The 17,592-nt window shown below is 40.0% G+C and overlaps 1 protein-coding gene and 1 non-coding gene across 4 annotated transcripts in view; both read right to left on the bottom strand.

Moving 5' to 3' along the window:
- Positions 1-17,592, bottom strand: part of LOC105481533 (phospholipase C beta 1) — a 748,575-nt gene that overhangs the window by 37,287 nt on the left and 693,696 nt on the right. The gene's annotated exons all lie outside the window — the stretch shown is intronic.
- Positions 17,023-17,256, bottom strand: LOC112426631 (small nucleolar RNA SNORA73 family). Its single transcript, XR_003018005.2, has one exon. It is a non-coding gene; the product is annotated as a small nucleolar RNA SNORA73 family (small nucleolar RNA).

The raw sequence follows: 17,592 nt of genomic DNA, 5'->3' as shown, positions 1-17,592 counted from the left end.
TTTGTCTCAGATCCTGCAAATATTAGGAAGTGGTGGTCCTGAGCTTCAGAATCAGAATGTCTGAGGATGGTGGGTGAGAATCTTGCTAGTATCACTGAATTGATTTAAACAGAAGTCTTCAACCTTGGCGTATATTAGAATCACCTGGGTAGCTTTTAAAATGTCCAGGCTCTTCCCCTGATGCCCACATCAAGATTTTTGGGGCTGAGACCAAGACATCAGTATTTCTCAAAGTTCCTCTGATTCCAATATTTAGCTTAGTTTGAGAGTCCTGGACTAAGAAGATTAGAAAGGCAAATAAAGAAGTGAGATGGGTGGTTGGCAAGATGTCAGTGTAGTGGAGGTGGGACTTATGGTGAAAGATAAATCATGGGCTTCCTAAAGCTAGCAGCCTCTACTCTGCTCCAGTGGACAGTTGCCATATATGGAAGCAGACTTGCCCTGGCCAGATCTTCCCAGTCTTCAAGAGAAGTTTCAGGTGCTCATATGAAACTTCATACTTCAGCAGCAGCTAATTCTTTACTGTTTTAATCAATATGATACAAGCCAGGGGAAACAGCTCCTGTCATGATTTGGTGTTTAAGCTGGCTAGTTTGGGCTTCTGAGTTAGAATCTTCCTACTCAAAGTGTTGTCCACAAACCAGTAACATCAGCATGACCTGGGAGCTCATTTTAAAGTCAGTAATGAAGTATACTTGTTACAAGGTGCACCTAGACCTACTCTATTAAAATATGCATTTTAATAGAACTTCACGTTGATTAGCATGCATATTAAAGTTTGAGGATCCCTGAGTAGTAGGTTGTAACAGTGTTGTGCTACCAAAACCCAAACCATAGGTGATATGGTTTGGATTTGTGTCCTCCCTCAAATCTCATATTGAATTGTAATCCCCATTGTTGGAGGAGGGGCCTGCTGGGAGGTGATTTGATCATGTGGGCAGATTTCTCCCTTGTTTTTCTCTATTACGTGAGTGAACATGACTATAACTCACTATTATGTGAGTGAGTTCTCATGAGATCTGGTTGTTTTAAAGCATGTGGCACCTCTCCCTTCACTCTATTCCTCCTGCTCCAGCCATGTAAGACGTGCCTGCTTCCCCTTAACCTTCCGCCATGACTGTAGGTTTCCTGAGGCTTCCCCAGCCATGCTACCTGTACAGCCTGCAGAACTGTGAGCCAAATAAACTTCTTTTCTTTATTAATTACCCACTCTCAGGTAGTTCTTTAGAGCAGCGTGAGAATGGACTAATACAATAGGTGTGATTCCTTTGTGTGATACCAGTTTTGCTGGGTTTTGTGATTATGGAATTATCTAGCACCTGCTGTGTGTCTCTACAATCAACACCTCCTTACAGGACACTTAGCAGCCAGATGTATCTTCCGATGTGTCCCCATTAGTCAAACACAACCTTTCAGTCATGTTCTACCTTTCTGAAAGGTGAAAGAGAAGAGAAACTCTTTTTCATTTTTTCAAAAATAATTATTAAAATGTCCTTGTCTCCCCATACTGTTCATCGAGGCCCTTAGAAAGGTCACGTCCCCTGTTGTTCCACATATTCACAGATTTTTTTCCTCAGCACTTTAGTTTTAATCTTGATTACGCTCTTGTCATTATAATCCAACTAAACTGATGAAAAGCAGACTTGAAAAACCCTGGTATAATAGAAAGATAATTGACTTGGATTAAAGTTGAGCAAATTACAGTTTGGAGTAAACTTCTTTTATCTGGGCAACATATGTAAATAAGTTCATTAGAAAGAAATAAGTCCAAGCATGGTGGCTCACACCTGTAATCTCAGCACTTTGGGAGGCCAAGGCGGGTGGATCACCTGAGATCAGGAGTTCAAGACCAGCCAGGACAACATGGTGAAAACCCATCTCTACTAAAAATACAAAAAAATTAGCTGGGCAAGGTGGCCTGTAATCCAAGCTACTCGGCTGAGGCAGGAGAACTGCTTGAACTTGGGAGTTATTGTGACACTGCACTCCAGCCTGGGCAATAGAGTGAGACTCCATCTCAAAAAGAAAAAAAAAAGAAAAAAGAAAAAAAAAAGAAAAATAAAAGAAAAAAGTCTTGCAGGAGGATTTATCAATTTTATTAATCTTTTCAGGTAAATAAACCAAACTTTTAGCCTTGTGGATTTTCTCTATTGCTGTCTGCTTTCTATTTTGCTGATTTCTGCCCTCATTTTTAGTATTTCATTCTTTTACTTTCTCTGGGTTTAATATGCAGTTTCTTTTCCAGCTTCTTGAGATAGAAACTTACAGCATTGACTTTCATCCTTTCTTCTTTTTTAACATATACTTTTAAATCTCTGCACTTTCTTTCAAACATTGCATAAGCTTTACACGTTGCATGTTGTTTTGGTATGTTGTATTCTCATTGTTGTTTAGTTCAAAATATGTTCTTGTTTTTATCTTGTTTTTTCTCTATTTTTTTAATCCATGAGTTATTTAGAAGGCTATTACTTATTTTCCAAATTTTGAATATACTTACTTATTTTCCTGTTACTGATTTCTAGCTTAATTCCACTATGGTCAAAACATATACCCCGCATGATTTCAAGATTTCGAAGTTTTGAGTCTTACTTTATGACCTAGTACATAGTCTTTGTTCATAAATCTTCATTGTGTACTTAGTGCGTATTGTATTATATAACTGTTGAATGTAATGCATTAAATATGTGATTTATATTATGTTTGTCAATTGTGTTAAACAAATTCTCTGTGTTCTTAGTGATTTTCTCTTTTTTTTTTTTTCCTTCCTGCTTGTTTTGTTAGTAACAGAGACGGATATGTAAAAATCTCCATCTGTGATTGTGGATTTATTTAATTCCCCCTATAATTGTCAACCAAAAAAAACGCCTGATATAGTTGTTAACATTAGATGAAGTAGCTGGGTGCGGTGGCTCACGCCTGTAATCCCAGCACTTTGGGAGGCCAAGGTGGGCTGATCACGAGGTCAGGAGATCGAGACCATCCTGGCTAACATGGTGAAACCCAGTCTCTACTAAAAATATATGTATAAAAAAAAATAGCCAGGCATGGTGGCAGGTTCCCATAGTCCCAGCTGCTGGGGAGGCTGGGGCAGGAGAATGGCGTGAACCCAGGAGGCGGAGCTTGCAGTGAGCCAAGATCACGCCACTGCACTCCAGCCTGGGCGACAGAACGAGACTCTGACAAAAAAAAAAAAAAAAAAAAAAATTAGATGAGGTAGCCTTAAGGCAGCCCGACCCAACAGAACCTTCTGTGATGATGAAAATGTTATCTGTGCTCTCCCATAGGGTAACCAATAGCCCTACTGAGCAATTAAAATGTGACTAGCACAAAGGAGGGGCTGAATTTTTTTAAATTTCTTTAATTAATTTAAATTTAAATAGGCACATGGCTAGTGGCTACTGTATCAAACAGCATTACTTCAAGGCAAGAAAATACAGAAAGGACATTTCATAATAAAGAGAACAATGTATTTGAGAAACTATACTAAAAAGGTATACACCCAATATTTATACCTTCAAACTACATGAAGCAAAAATTAACAGATCTAATATACATAGATATGTTCGAAGAGATAATGCTTATAACGTGGGGACTTCCTATATCTTTCCTGCCTGCAAAACACCAGAACACCCTAGTCACCAAAAGAAATCATGATCTGTTTAATTGGGAAGAAAAACGTAATCTAGTACTTTAAATCTGTAGTCTTAAAGATGCATGCACATGTTCAGGGGATAAAAGGAAAGGTGATCTATTAGAATATGGGAAAAGTGTACTAGAATTTCACTTGTAGGGGAAATTAGCTTTACTCATACCTATTATCAGTGTTGACACTGGCCCCATATTAGTTTGTTAAAAGGTTATGAGTGACTTACAGGGCTTGAGGCCTTCTGAGGAAAGAAGAGGGCACCACACCTCCCCCGCCCCACTTTTTTTTGAGACCAGGTCTTGCTTTGTCACCCAGGCTCGAGTGCGGTGGTATGATCATAGCTCATTGCCTTGAACTCCTGGACTAAAGTGATCCTCCTGGCTCGGCCTCCCAAAGCACTAGGATTACAGGCATTAGCCATGGCAACTGGCCTGTCCCACACATTCGAGGACTTGGACAGTGGTGCCCTTGCTTATATAATGACTTTTCAGCTCGTTTCAACACATCCAGTGTACACATGCTCAGATTAAATGGATTTACAGGCTACCTTATCTATTTTAGCCAAACAAACCCTCACCAAATGGACTAAACCCTGCAAAGACAGGGAGATGAACCACATGAGCAAGTGTGCCAACGGCAAACACAAGGAGAACGGCAGAGTTGACTTTTCTCCTTTCCTACATTCCGAGGTGAAAACAATCAGATATTGCAGGAGAATCCATTTTAAAAGTAATTTTATGAAGAAGACTATCTGAAATATGTATTTACTTTCTCACAGCTGTGAGCCTTGCCTTAAGTGTATGGCATGTTAATGAAAGTGACAAGCCATTGTAATTAGCAGACACTTAAAAATTAAGTGTCCAACAGAAAGTCAAACCTTTACAACTGGTAGATGGGAATGAATAAAAGGAGTGTAATAAAGCAGTAGCCTTGACAAAGGATGCACGTCTTCCATTTTAATCTTTAAATCTGTGTGAGGAATCTTTTTTCCCCCCAGCAGTGACAGCCATTAAAACTAAATATGAAAAAGACAATCCAAACTTAAGATCAGAGTTTTGGATTCCTGTATCAAAGTGTTAAGTGAGGAGTTTTGAAAATAATAAAGTCTATTCAAACATATGGACTCTCTATTTTGAGGGCAAAGATTTGTTTTGAATAATTAACAAATAAAATAAAACATTTTCATCTTTATTCTTTTTCATTATTTATATTTTATTATAATTTAAAATATATATTACACATTCATTTATAGTGAACATATATATGTGTTAGTCTAGTAATACCTACAATGTAAAAATGGATATGCAAATAAGTGAATATGCCTACGATGGGGGCTGTAAGTGTCTAATTTTTAGAGGCATGAAATGGAAAAGTTTGGATACCACTGCCGCAAATTACTGGCCTAATATTTAATTTTGCTCTAGTGGAAAACTAAAAGGTATTGGGTTGCCAATGCCCAACTTTAATTTTCACAAAAATAAAAGGTGCCAAAGCCAGGAGAACTTTGAAATAGTTACTACCTTACAGGGGTTCCATTATTTATAGTGTAGAAATTCCACAAAATTTCTGTCTAGGTGATGCTACCAGGTTATGATTTATTTACAATTTGGTAAAACAAAATGGGTGAAAGATTACCATCCTTCAAGTTCAAATACTCATTTTTAACTCAGATTTTGTAGGGTTTCTAATATTTTTAAAACTTAATGTGTAAGTTAACATCAATTAAATAATATATATCCAAATATATATTAGGTTGGTATAAAACTAATTGTGGTTTTAGCCATTACTCTGAATTGCAAAGATCGCAATTACTTTTGCACCAACCTAATAAGTTTTTCTCCTTTATATTTTGGCCTGTTGTTATTGCAAAATCATTTAACTATTAAGGGAGGAAACCACCCCTTATATTGTCCTATGCCCAATTTCTGCCTCCAAAGAAAGAAGAAGTAAACACTAAAACGCAGAAAGGGAATCCACAGGCAGATAGCCCAGCACCGCGCCCTGGGCCTGGTAGTTAAAAATCAACCCCTGACCTGACTGCTTGTGTTATCTATAGATTCCAGACATTGTATGGAAAAGCATCATGAGAATCCCTGTCCTGTTCTGTTCTATTCTGATTACCAGTGCATGCAGCCCCCAGTCACATACCCCCTGCTTGCTCAGTCGATCACGACCCTTTCACTTGTGCCCCCTTAGACTTGGAAGCCCTTAAAAGGGACAGGAATTGCTCACTCAGGGAGCTCGGTTTTTGGAGACGTGAGTCTGCCGATGCTCCCAGCTGAATAAAGCCCTTTCCTTCTACAACTCTGTGTCTGAGGGGTTCTTGTCTGCTGCTCGTCCTGCTACACTATCAAGTCTATGAATAAAACCTATTATGTACAGAATCCACATAATCTCTTAAGTTCAAATCAAAATAATACAAAACGTTTCAGTAGAAGATTTTGCATTGCCACGAAGCACTTTATGTGGTTTAAAATCACACTTCTGAATAAATTGTAAGGCTAGACTTACAGTCAAAACCAGTAATCATTAACAAGAAGTTCTAATAATAAATAGCTGTTTATTTGATAAAAGGTTGACAATAGCCACCAAAATTAAATACTAAAAATTCGTATTAAAATATCATGCACTTTCTATGTAAGCATTTTTTACTGATTGTTTGCTTATCTCTGGGCTTGAATTAGATGGTTCTGATCATTCTCTCCAGGTTTTTAAACTATTACGAAGCACGGCATGTGTAGTGGTCAAATCTCATTCAATCTTACACTGATGTCATCATTTCCTTGTTTTATCTGAATAGTGGTTATGTAAGCCAAGGTGCTTTCAAACCTATCGGCAAAGATTATTAATACTATAATAGGGGTTGGGCAATGTTAATGTCTTATTTCCATTTACTCTCTATTATCCCCAAACAGAGAACATATCAAATAACTAGGTTTTGCAGCAAGCTAAATAATTAAGGCCTCTCCAAACAAGTTCATTTCAATAAAATGACCCCATGATGATACCACAGGTGTGAATCACACATCAAGGACACGCACTCAGAGTCCATTGAGAACTTAAATTTGAAACCGCAGAGTCTGACACCTCCCTGACACAAATACAACCAACAGAAACTGTGACCTGCGTGGTTCAGAGCTTATTTCCTTCATTGGCATCCTGAATTTCTAATTTTAATATCAATTAGCACAAGTGTAAGAGTGAAGATATAAGTCCGGAGTTGCATGCACACATATACCCCTTGCCAGCAAAGGATTTGTTTTATGGAAAGACAGAGGGAGGAAGGCAGAAAAAACTCGATATTCAACAGAACAAAGAATTAAGAGAGCTGTTGATCTTAATCACAATCATTGTACTGATTTCCTTTTAGTAAAGATCTGTTTTAGAAGGAAAATGGTACACAAATTAGCCTCATGATTCCCGCAAGGGGAAAAATAATTTGTATTTATAACAGTCACGATAAAGTGTTCTGTTCTTTAAAATATGGCCCCAACTAAAGGTAATTATGGTAACAGTGACAAAGAGTATTGTTTTAGAAATGACTCCGTAAAATGATTTAATAGCCATTACTCACGCATTTTAAGGAAACTGTCTTGTAGGAGAACACCAGGCTGTTTCTCTATATAGGTTGCAATCATAGAAAATGGTGATGTCTTATTATTTTTTTAAGTTATTGTTGCAGGATGCTATGCATGCATATAAAATAAAAGCTGATGGCCAGGCACGGTGGCTCGCAGCTGTAATTCCAGCACTTTGGGAGGCCAAGGTGGGCGGATCACCGGAAGTCAGGAGTTCGAGACCAGCCTGGCCAATATGGTAAAACCCCATCTCTACTAAAAATACAAAAATTGGTTGGGCGTGGTAGCAGGCACCTGTAATCCCAGCTCCTCTGGAGGCTGAGGCAGGAGAACCACCTGAACCCAGGAGGCAGAGGTTGCAGTGAGCTGAGATCGCACCACTGCACTCCAGCCTGGGTGACAAGAGCGAAACTCCATCTCAAAATAAATAAATGTAGAATAAAAGCTGATTTCAAATTTAAAAAGAGGGGGAAGTGATTTAGTACGATATGCAGCTCAGACTACATTTTTCTTGATGAGATTCGGTCTTAAAGGGGTCTCTGCCAAATTCAAAGAGAAAATGAAATCAATGGAGGGTTCTGTGTTGAATTTCCTCTTATGGCATTTATGAAGTTATTGCCTCCAAAAAGAAAGCATGCAGGCCAAAGCAAAGTTATGAAAGTCTGGAACTTTAAAAGAGGGAATCCACAGCTTGTTCTGAGACCATTTGCTCAAGCCAGTCCCTCTACAGATGTGCCACCTTTGCCAGGCATCCTGCAAGACCTAACTCATTGTTTTCCACCCAGCTCACTACGTTCTTGCTACTGTGTAGCTTCCTCATAGCGCTCACTCTATTTTTGGAGCTTCTGTCAACCTATGGCCCATGTCACACAGTCTAGTCCTTGTCTCATCTCTTCATTCCACTTGGCTATGTTGCCCTAGTGAGATTACTAAAAGCAGAGACTGTGCCCCTTCTTCTTTAGAAGCTCGCTCCATTTCTAGATTGGCTGACTGAGGCACAGGGCTATGCTTAAGGCTTTGGCTCATCTAGGAAGAGACCCATTAATACCGCTTCAGTTCAGTCTGTGAAGCAGTACTTAGGGGCCCTGTGAATGCCGGAGAATAATTCCCAGTGGTTCTATGCGATATGAACAGAACATTGAAGAAAATATGTGAAAAAAAAACCTGATAACATATAAATCAGCCCTGATTATGTTAGAGTCCACCACATAAGCCTTTTTTTTTTTTTTTTTTTTGACAGAGTCTCTCTCTCTCTGTCACCCAGGCTAGAGTGCAGTGGCGCGATCTCGGTTCACTGCAACCTCTACCTCCCGGTTTCAAGTGATTCTCCTGCCTCAGCCTCCCAAATAGCTAGGACTACAGGCACGTGCCACCATGCTCAGCTAATTTTTGTATTGTCAGTAGAGACTGAGTTTTGCCATGTTGGCCAGGCTGGTCTCAAACTCCTGACCGAGGTGATCCACCTGCCTCGGCCTCCCAAAGTGCTGGCATGAGCTACCGCACCTGGCCAAGCCTATTTATTTATTTATTTATTTATTAGAATTACTAAAAAATAATGCAACTGAGAAATCAAAAGCAGATAGGCTTTCTAGCATGCTGTGGTAATGTTTGGTTTCTGGCTTTATTACCTGTGATTTTTGTGACCAGTCACCTGCTTTGAGGTCTCCATTTCTTCACTTGTAGGGATGTGTGTGGGTGGGTGATGGCAATGGTGTTAATATCTACTTCCAAGCTTTATTGGGACATGACACATAATATTAAATCTAGACACCACTAGATCTGCTGAATCATATGGCCCAAGTGACAGAGCTGCTTGTATAGCAGCCTGGACCTGTTATAAAACCTTCTCTTGTTCTGGGATCCACTCAAAACTAGCAGCTTCTTGGGTCACTAAATAAACGAGTGGGAGTAACACATCCAAATGAGGAATATACTGCCTCCAAAATTGAAAGAAGCTCACTAGGCATTGTCCCTCTTTTTTGATTTAGGAGGGTCCAGATGCAACATCTTATCCTTCATCACACAAGAATATCTCGACATATCCCACGCCACAGGACTCCTAGGAATTTCACCGAGGCAGAAGGTCCCTAAACTTTGTCAGATATATCTCCTACTCTCTGACATGCGAATGTCTTACCAATAAGACTAGAGCAGTTGATACTTCTTGCTCACTAGGTCCAATCAGCATAATGTCATCTATGTAATGGACTAGTGATGAAAACCAATTAAGATCCCTGTGCACTAGATTATAACATAGGGCTGGAGAGTTGATATGCCCCTTAGGAACGACAGTGTAGGTGTATTGCTGGCCTTGACAGCTGAAAGCAAACTGCTTCTTGTGAGTCTTATTGACAAGGATGGAAATAAAGGTATTTGCCAGATCAATAACTGCATACCAGGTACCAGGGGATGTGCTAATTAGTTCAGGTAATGAAACCACATCTGGTACAACAACTGCAGTTGGAGTCACCACCTGGTTAAACTTTCCATGTTACTCTCCATCATCCTGTTTTGTGCACAGGTCAAGTAAGTTGAATGGAGAGTATGGTGAGACTCACCAGCCCTGCGACTTTGAAATTCCTGATGGTAGCACTAATCTCTGCCTTCCTTCAGGAATGTGGTACTGCTTTTGGTTTACAATTTTTCTAAGTTGAAACAGTTCTAGTGGCTCCCACTTGGCCTTTCCCTCTGTAATAGCCCTCACTCCACAGGTCATAGGAACCAGTGTAGCAATTCCGTCAGGGACTATATCTATTCCAAGTATACATTTCAGACTAGGGAAATAACCACAGGATAAGTTTAGAGACTCATGAAGTTCACTGTGAGATGGACCTGAATTAAAACTCTGTTGATCACCTGACCTCCATCAGCCCTACTCTGCCTGGTGGACCACAGTGAAATACTGGGTCTTCTGGAATAAATGTCAGTTCAGAGCCAGTGATCAGTAGTCCCCAAAAGGTCTGATTACTTCCTTTTCTCCAATGCATAGTTACCTGGTAAAACACCATAGGTCCATTTGGAGAAGGGTGGGAGAGAGATGAACAGTATAAATTTTCAGTAATGTACAGGGGCCTTTCCTCAAAGAGACTCAGCCTCCCCTTCATTGAAAGGGTTTTGGGTCTATAAACTCGCTCAAGGGTGGGAATTCCTTGAAGGAGAGTGACTCTCTGCTTTCATGATTCAGGTAATACTTTTTTTTCATTTAACATAGACATTTTCCACTTACAGACACTAAAAAAGAATTTAGTCGGATACCTATCTCTTTCACTTCCCAGGAACCTCATGATCAACTGGCCAGTGCCATGGTTCTCTGTGTTAGAGCATTTTGGTTGCTGCTTGACTCCACTGTTCATCATGGTAATCATGCCCATCTTGCCTTTGATGGTCGAGTGCTGCCACTTGGCCCCTGCCACACTGGGATCCAATCATTCCCGTTACATTTCGATTTCTCAATTCAGTGACTGCAGTTTCTATTGTAAGTTCTGGCCTACAGAGTAGGGTGTCACAGAGCTCTTCAAGGATGCCAGGACTCCTTCACAAACTTACTTCTCACAGTTATGGTGAAAAGTATGTCTCCAGGACCCTCCCAATGTGAGTAAGTCATTCTTGAATGACAAACCCACTCTAACATCCCAATGTCTCTAAGTCATTTAATCCCTCCCTCTACATTAAACCAAGGGAAGTTCAGCATTTCCAACTTGCTCACTGTGGGTGACTTTCTGGCCCATGTTCCAGCCAATGACTAAACAAACGATTACAGCACTTTCCAAATGCCTGAGCTGCAAAATTAAATGCATGCTGTCTCCTTCCTTTATCCATAACAATAAATTCATTTTGATCTAATTTGTGTTTCTCCTACCATGATCCTACGTTCTTAATATGCATTCCCTCACATGTTTTCCAAACTTTCATAAATTAGAAAATTTAAATACTTAATATTTATTTGGAGTATAGTATAAATCCTCATGAACTGCACTTTGTACTTCACCTTTAGGGGCATCTTGGGACTTGAATGAATGTAGTTATAGGTCTAGAAACAAAGAGGGGTCCTGAATAGAATCAGCATCATCTTGCATGGCAACTGCCTTGGGGGAGGCCCTTAGAGTTTCCTCTGGTGATGCAGGATTAATCCCCTTAGAAGAGGCTGGAGAGGGATCTTCTGCTGGCAAAGAAACCTTATCATAATTTAGGGGCTCAATGTCCTCAGTTTCATCAGGGCTGAAGCTGATCTCGATTCCAACTTTGAGCAACACATTCTTTCCTGGTTAATACACTGACTTTATCAGAAGACACCTTGTGAGGCTGAGGGTTCAAATTGTGTTAGTTTGGCTAGTCATGGGATGAGATCCTGCATTTGATTTTCAGTGATCTCAGTCCTAAGGCTATAGGAGATAAAGGTCTTCTTGAGGGCACACAATTGCAGCTTTTAGATCAAGTATGCAGCATTTGACCTGGGAATTCAAACCCTCAGCTCATTCTTTGTTCAATGATAATAGAAGCCAATCTCTTTACATTTGTTACTTTGCCAATCATGTTCAAAAGCATTATATACACAGTCAACAAAATCTTTGCTTCTTATAAGTGGTTGATTAGGAGTATCCAATGGTAATATTTTGCATATCTCTATTGACAGAGTACACCATAGACTATCTATCAGTGCCTTCTTTATTAATGGAAACAGAGTTATTTGCATCGTTAAACCTAATTGGATGAGAGAACCAATTCCAGAAACCTCAGCACCGATTCAGGAAACCCATCCTTACAATTCTCTTCCTCTAGAACCACTCTTGGGGCAAAAATCTGTATTAGTCTTGGTTCTCCAGAGAGACAGAATCAATTATATGTGTGTGTGTGTGTGTGTGTGTGTAATACTCCAATTGTGTGTGTGTGTGTGTGTGTGTGTAATACCCCATCAGCTGTCCTCATTCTCAGGCCATCAGACTCAGACCAAATGAATGGGTACCCTGTGGACCAGTCAAGTTAACACATACAGTTAATTAGCATAGTATGTATAGATTGAAAAAATGGCCACAGTTATTTTTCAGCTCCTCCTATTAACACTTAGAGTCTACTTCTTTCCCACTTGAATCTGGGCAGGTATTGGGATTTTCTTTGGATAGTAAAATGTGGTCAAAGTGACAATATGCCAGTTTTGGGCCTAGGCCTTAAGAAGTCTATGCTCCTGCTTTTGAGCAAGCTTTGATTAGCCTGCTAGTAGAAGAGAGACACAGGGCCCAATCACTCCTGATGTCCCAATTGCCAGCCAGCCAGCTGCCAGTCAGGTAGGTAAGACCATCCTCAACTAGCCAGGCTTCAGTTGATCTGCTAGCTGAACACAGATACCTGCCTAAGACCAGCTGGGATCAATGGAGCCCAACGAAAATCAGCAGAAAGTTTCAGCTGACCCATAGACTTGTGAGCAGTAACATATGGTTATTGTCTCAACAGTGACTTGTTTTCAAGTCATTAAGTTTTGAAGTGGTTTGTTATGCAGCTAAAGATCACTGACCCAGATGCCTTGTCAGTCATTTTAAGTTAGACGCATCTGCTTTGGACCATTTCCTGTGCCCTCTGAGGTGGGAATCATGAAATATGTATGGAGAAACTATTAAATCTATTATGCAGTTTATAAAACATAAACTCTCATAAGCTGGTTCTACAGCAAGCCTGCATATACATGCATTGTCATTATAGACAGCCCTCCTCAAGAGTCCACAAATGAATTCAAACCATCAATACTCAGGACAGGCTAGTAACACAAGATATGTTTGGAATTTTTTGTTTCATGAATGAGCAGATTGCTATATGTAAGTCATAATAGAATTGGATGAATCACTTTTTATACAGTATAGATCTCTGAAGCCTGTGGTTAGGGACTTAAAATAAGGTTTCATGGGTATAACCAGAAACAAAACAAAACAAAACAAAACAAAAAAACCTCATGAAAAGGAAAGAATGTGACAATGGTGGAGACCCTGAAATAGGTCTAACAAAGTAACCAAAAGCAGACAAAAAGCCATGTCCATGGTCTATCAGTCCTGCTACCAGCCTCACCTCAAGGGCACTCTGAATTTATCTGCTACTCATCTCTTGTGGCTCTCAGTCCCTCTTGCACTTGCTGCCTCATTGATCAACAAGCCAGGCCCTTAGCTCTTGAAATTTACTCTTCCTAGAAAGCTCTTCCCACAGACACCTTATGGCTCACTGAACTCCTCTCCCATTATGGTTAATTTTATGTGTCAATTTAGCTGGGTCACAGAGTGTTAAAATATTTAGTCAATCATTATTCTGAATGTTTCTGTGAGGGTGTTTTTGGATGAGATTAACATTTAAATCAGTAGCCTGAGCAAAACAGATTACCCTCCCTAATGTGGGAGGGCCTCATCCAATCAGTTGAAGGCCTGAATAGAACAAAAGGTTAACATTCCCCTGAGTAAGAAAGAATTCTCCTGCCTGATATCCTCTGAACTAAGAATTAACTAAGACATTGGTTCTTTCTTTCTTTTTTTCTTTTTTTTGACAGAATCTCACTCTGTCGCCCAGGCTAGAGTGCAGTGGCACAGTCTCAGCTCACTGCAACCTCTGCCTCCTAAGTTCAAGCAATTCTGTCTCAGCCTTTTGTATTTTTAATAGAGATGGGGTTTCACCATGCTAGCCAAGCTAGTCTTGAACTCCTGACTTCAAGTGATCTGGCTGCCTTGGCTTCTCAAAGTGCTGGGATTACAGGTGTGAGCCACTGCTCTGACCAGCAGCCTGTGGCTTTTGAACTCAAACTGGGACATGTGCTCTGCAGATTTTGGACTTGCCAGCCTCCATAATCACATGAACCAATTCCTTTGCAATAAATCTCATGCACATACACGTACATATGTAAGTGTGAATATCTCCTATTGGTTCAATTTCTCGGAGGAACTCTGACTAATATATCTCCTTTCTGGAGGTCACCTTCTCAGCAAAGTGTTCCATAATCATCCTATTAAAACAGAAAACTATTCCCTATGCCTCTTTCTTTCTTAATTCTCTGTAGCTTTTTTTTTTTTTTACTACATCCAACATGCTACAACTTTACCTCTTTATTTTATGTATTGCTTGCCTATGAAAACTTAATGGGAGCAGGGATTTTTGTTCATCTTTCCCCTCACTTCCCCAGGCTTCTCCAGCATACAGGACAATGCCTGGCACATAGTATATGTGCAATAAATATTTGTTGAATGAATAAACTTGAAAAAAAAGAAATTCAGTAGTTCAAGTGTTGCTTTTGATCAGATATTTTTTTTCTGAGCTCTGCAGATTTCACACATACAACCCACAAGAAATGCGGTTGTAATGGTCTGCGTAACTGCCACAGAGAATATTCCAGAAGGATGGGGAAGAGCATGGAAGGGAAAAAGACCTTTCAGATAACTCACCTGGAAAAGTAGACATTAGGGAAGGCATGAAGTTAGGGTATTAGATTTTTATGGCTGCTATATTGACTTACCAAAAATTGAGTGGCTTAAAACAATAGAAATGTATTCTTTCACAGTTATGGAGGCCAGAAGTCTGAAATCAAATGTCAGCAGGGCCATACTCCTTTGAGGGAATTGGTTCCTTGCTTCTTTCACTTTCCAGTAGCTGTCACCATTCCTTGACCTGAGCCTGCACCACCCCAGTTTCTGCCTCTGTGGACACATTGCCTCCTCCTCCTCTTCTTTCTGTGTGAAATCTCTCCCTGCCTCACTCTTCTAAGGACATACATTGATATGGTTTGGCTGTGTCTCCACCCATATCTCATCTTGAATTGTAGCTCTCATAATCCCCATGAGTAATGGGAGGGACCCAGTGGGTGGTAACTGAATCATGAGGGTGGGTTTTTCCTGTGCTGTTCTCATGATAGTGAATAAGTGTCATGAGATCTGATGGTTTTATAAAGGACAGTTCCCCTGCACATGCTCTTCTGCCTGTTGCCATGTAAGACATGCCTTTGCTCCTCCTTTGCCTTCCACCATGATTGTGAGACCTCCTCAGCCATGTGGAACTATGAGTCCATGAAACCTCTTTTTCTTTATAAATTACCCAGTCTCTGGTATGTCTTTATTAGCAGCATGAGAACAGACTAATACACACATCATTGGATTTAGGGCCCACATGGAAGACCCAAGATAATCTCCTCATTGCAAAATCCTTACCTTTATAACATCTTTAAATATCTCTTTTCCAAACAAGGGAACATTCACAGGTTCCAGGAAACAGGATAAGGACATGTCTTTTTGGGGACCACCACTCAACAGTGAGATAAAAAATTGGATTGTGCCATGATTCCACAATGACAACCCTTGAGGTTGTTGTCCAGCTGCCGACACAGGGGTACTTTCTGAGGGATGTGGGCCTTTGTAGTCAAGATAACTAAACCCGCTCAGGGTTCCCTAAGGACTTAAACTAATTCAAATTAATAAGTAAAGCTTTAAACATTTACTTATTAAGGTAAAGATCATTTTCAGGAAACCATGTGCTGGAAGCAAGACCAAGCATTTTCTTTAAACAAGAGAGTCAGCTGTGGGTCAGGCTTTTGATTCTGATTCTTTTCTTTCCCTTCTCCTAATCTTATGACAGGGATTCTTATAATCTGGCTCAAGAGCTATCATGTGCTCTAATCCACGGAAAGGCAATACATTGCACTTTGCACTCAAATTTTTAAAATGTTATCAAGGTCATCTCTTAAGCAATCTCTTAAGCAGCATGAGGACATGCAAAGAGATCCAAGTTCAGAATTTCTGGCTGTTTTTCCTGGTGCTAGTCTCTATATCCCATGACTGTATTTTCACCTTTCCCTGATGTTCAGGAGGCTTGAAACTTTTACGTGAAATTTATTTTGTTTAAAGTATTATAATGGGCAGTTTTCAGGACCAAGTGTTCCACAGTTTATTTAAATATCCCATATAACCCTCCAGTTCCCTGAGTAAGTATAAACAACTATTCTATTTAAATTTTAAGACACTAAATTTTATTATAGCCAGAAATAGTTTCTTTTTGCTGTTAGAAGTGGAACCACTCAAGTCTCTGACCTTACCATTCCTAGGCCAATAAAATATCTATTAAAAGGTCATATGCCAGTGACATGTAATATCTACTGAGTGAATTCATAAGTCTGATTCTGGCATTAAAAACTCTTTGACAATTAAACTTTCACTACCCTGGGCACTCTGCCTATGGGATAGCCCTGTTATTCAAGGAGCAATATGAAAGAAAGAAAGAAACAGAGAAAGAAAGAAGCAGAGAAAGAGAGAAAGAAAGAAAGAAAGAAAGAAGAAAGAAAGAAAAAGAAAGAAAGAAAGAAAGAAGGTTAAATTTCAACTGAAAATGGACAAATACTTGTGAAATGTATTTCAAAAATTCATTTAGCAAAATATAAATAATGAGCTGGGCATGGTGGTATGTGCCTGTAGTCCCGGCTACTTGGGAGGCTGAGGTGGGAGGATCGCTTGAGCCCAGGAGTTTCAGGCTACGGCGAGCTACAATTGTACTACTGCACTCCAGGCTGGGTGACAGAGTGAGAGTTTGTCCCTAAAACAAATAAATAAGTAACAACGTAAATTTTTATATTTTGGGGCTTAGTTTTTAGGAAAAAAGAGGCACATAACAATAAAATAAACTGGTGGCATTTATTCAACATTGCAATATCTAAGGTATGGCCTGAGTTCTTAGTGATGGACTCCACTATTTCCTTAAAAACTAATCAATTAATACAGTAAAATAAAATAAAGCAAATTTTTCTTAAACATGTAAGACAAACTTAGATCCAGATTGGGTGCTCTAGAGGGCAGTTTCCTGCATGGTATGTCTCCTCCGTCATTATCCGCAGGACTCTGAGAAGTTGTAGGAATATGCTGGTGCAGAGTTGAGGCCCAGCTTCATCTCCAATAGTTGAGGCCCAGCTTCATCTCCAATGTCATGGAAAGGGACTGTATATCCTGGGGACAGAGTCCTGTGCTCCCCTATGCCACTTGGACACAGCCTGGGGAGAGAGTGACCTCCTGGGGGTATCTACATTAGAGACCCCGCTCTTTTATCGTGACCTGACCTTCATACTGATGACCCCAAGACACTATACACCAAGGCCAAATAATCTAATTAGTAAAAAGAGCAGGGCGTTGGTAGAGTGATTTTAAAATAAGGATTGAGAGAAAGAAAGATCATCAGTTAACTTGCAGTCAACATTCTAATGCAATCTGGTATGGCTGTCCATCATGTGGCAGAGAGATGTGGGGGCCAAGGAAACAGCTAGGCTACCTTCTCCTCTTGTCCAGGGTGCTGTGAATTTAAGCAGCAGTAATAGACTGATGGCAGTGGAAGCCTCCACCTGTGAAGATCAGTGTGCTTCTAAAGGCT

This window comes from Macaca nemestrina, chromosome 15 (genome assembly GCF_043159975.1).
Source record: "Macaca nemestrina isolate mMacNem1 chromosome 15, mMacNem.hap1, whole genome shotgun sequence".
Lineage (NCBI taxonomy): Eukaryota > Metazoa > Chordata > Mammalia > Primates > Cercopithecidae > Macaca > Macaca nemestrina.
Note: the sequence above shows the minus strand (reverse complement) of the source record. Positions and strands in the feature narration are given on the sequence as shown.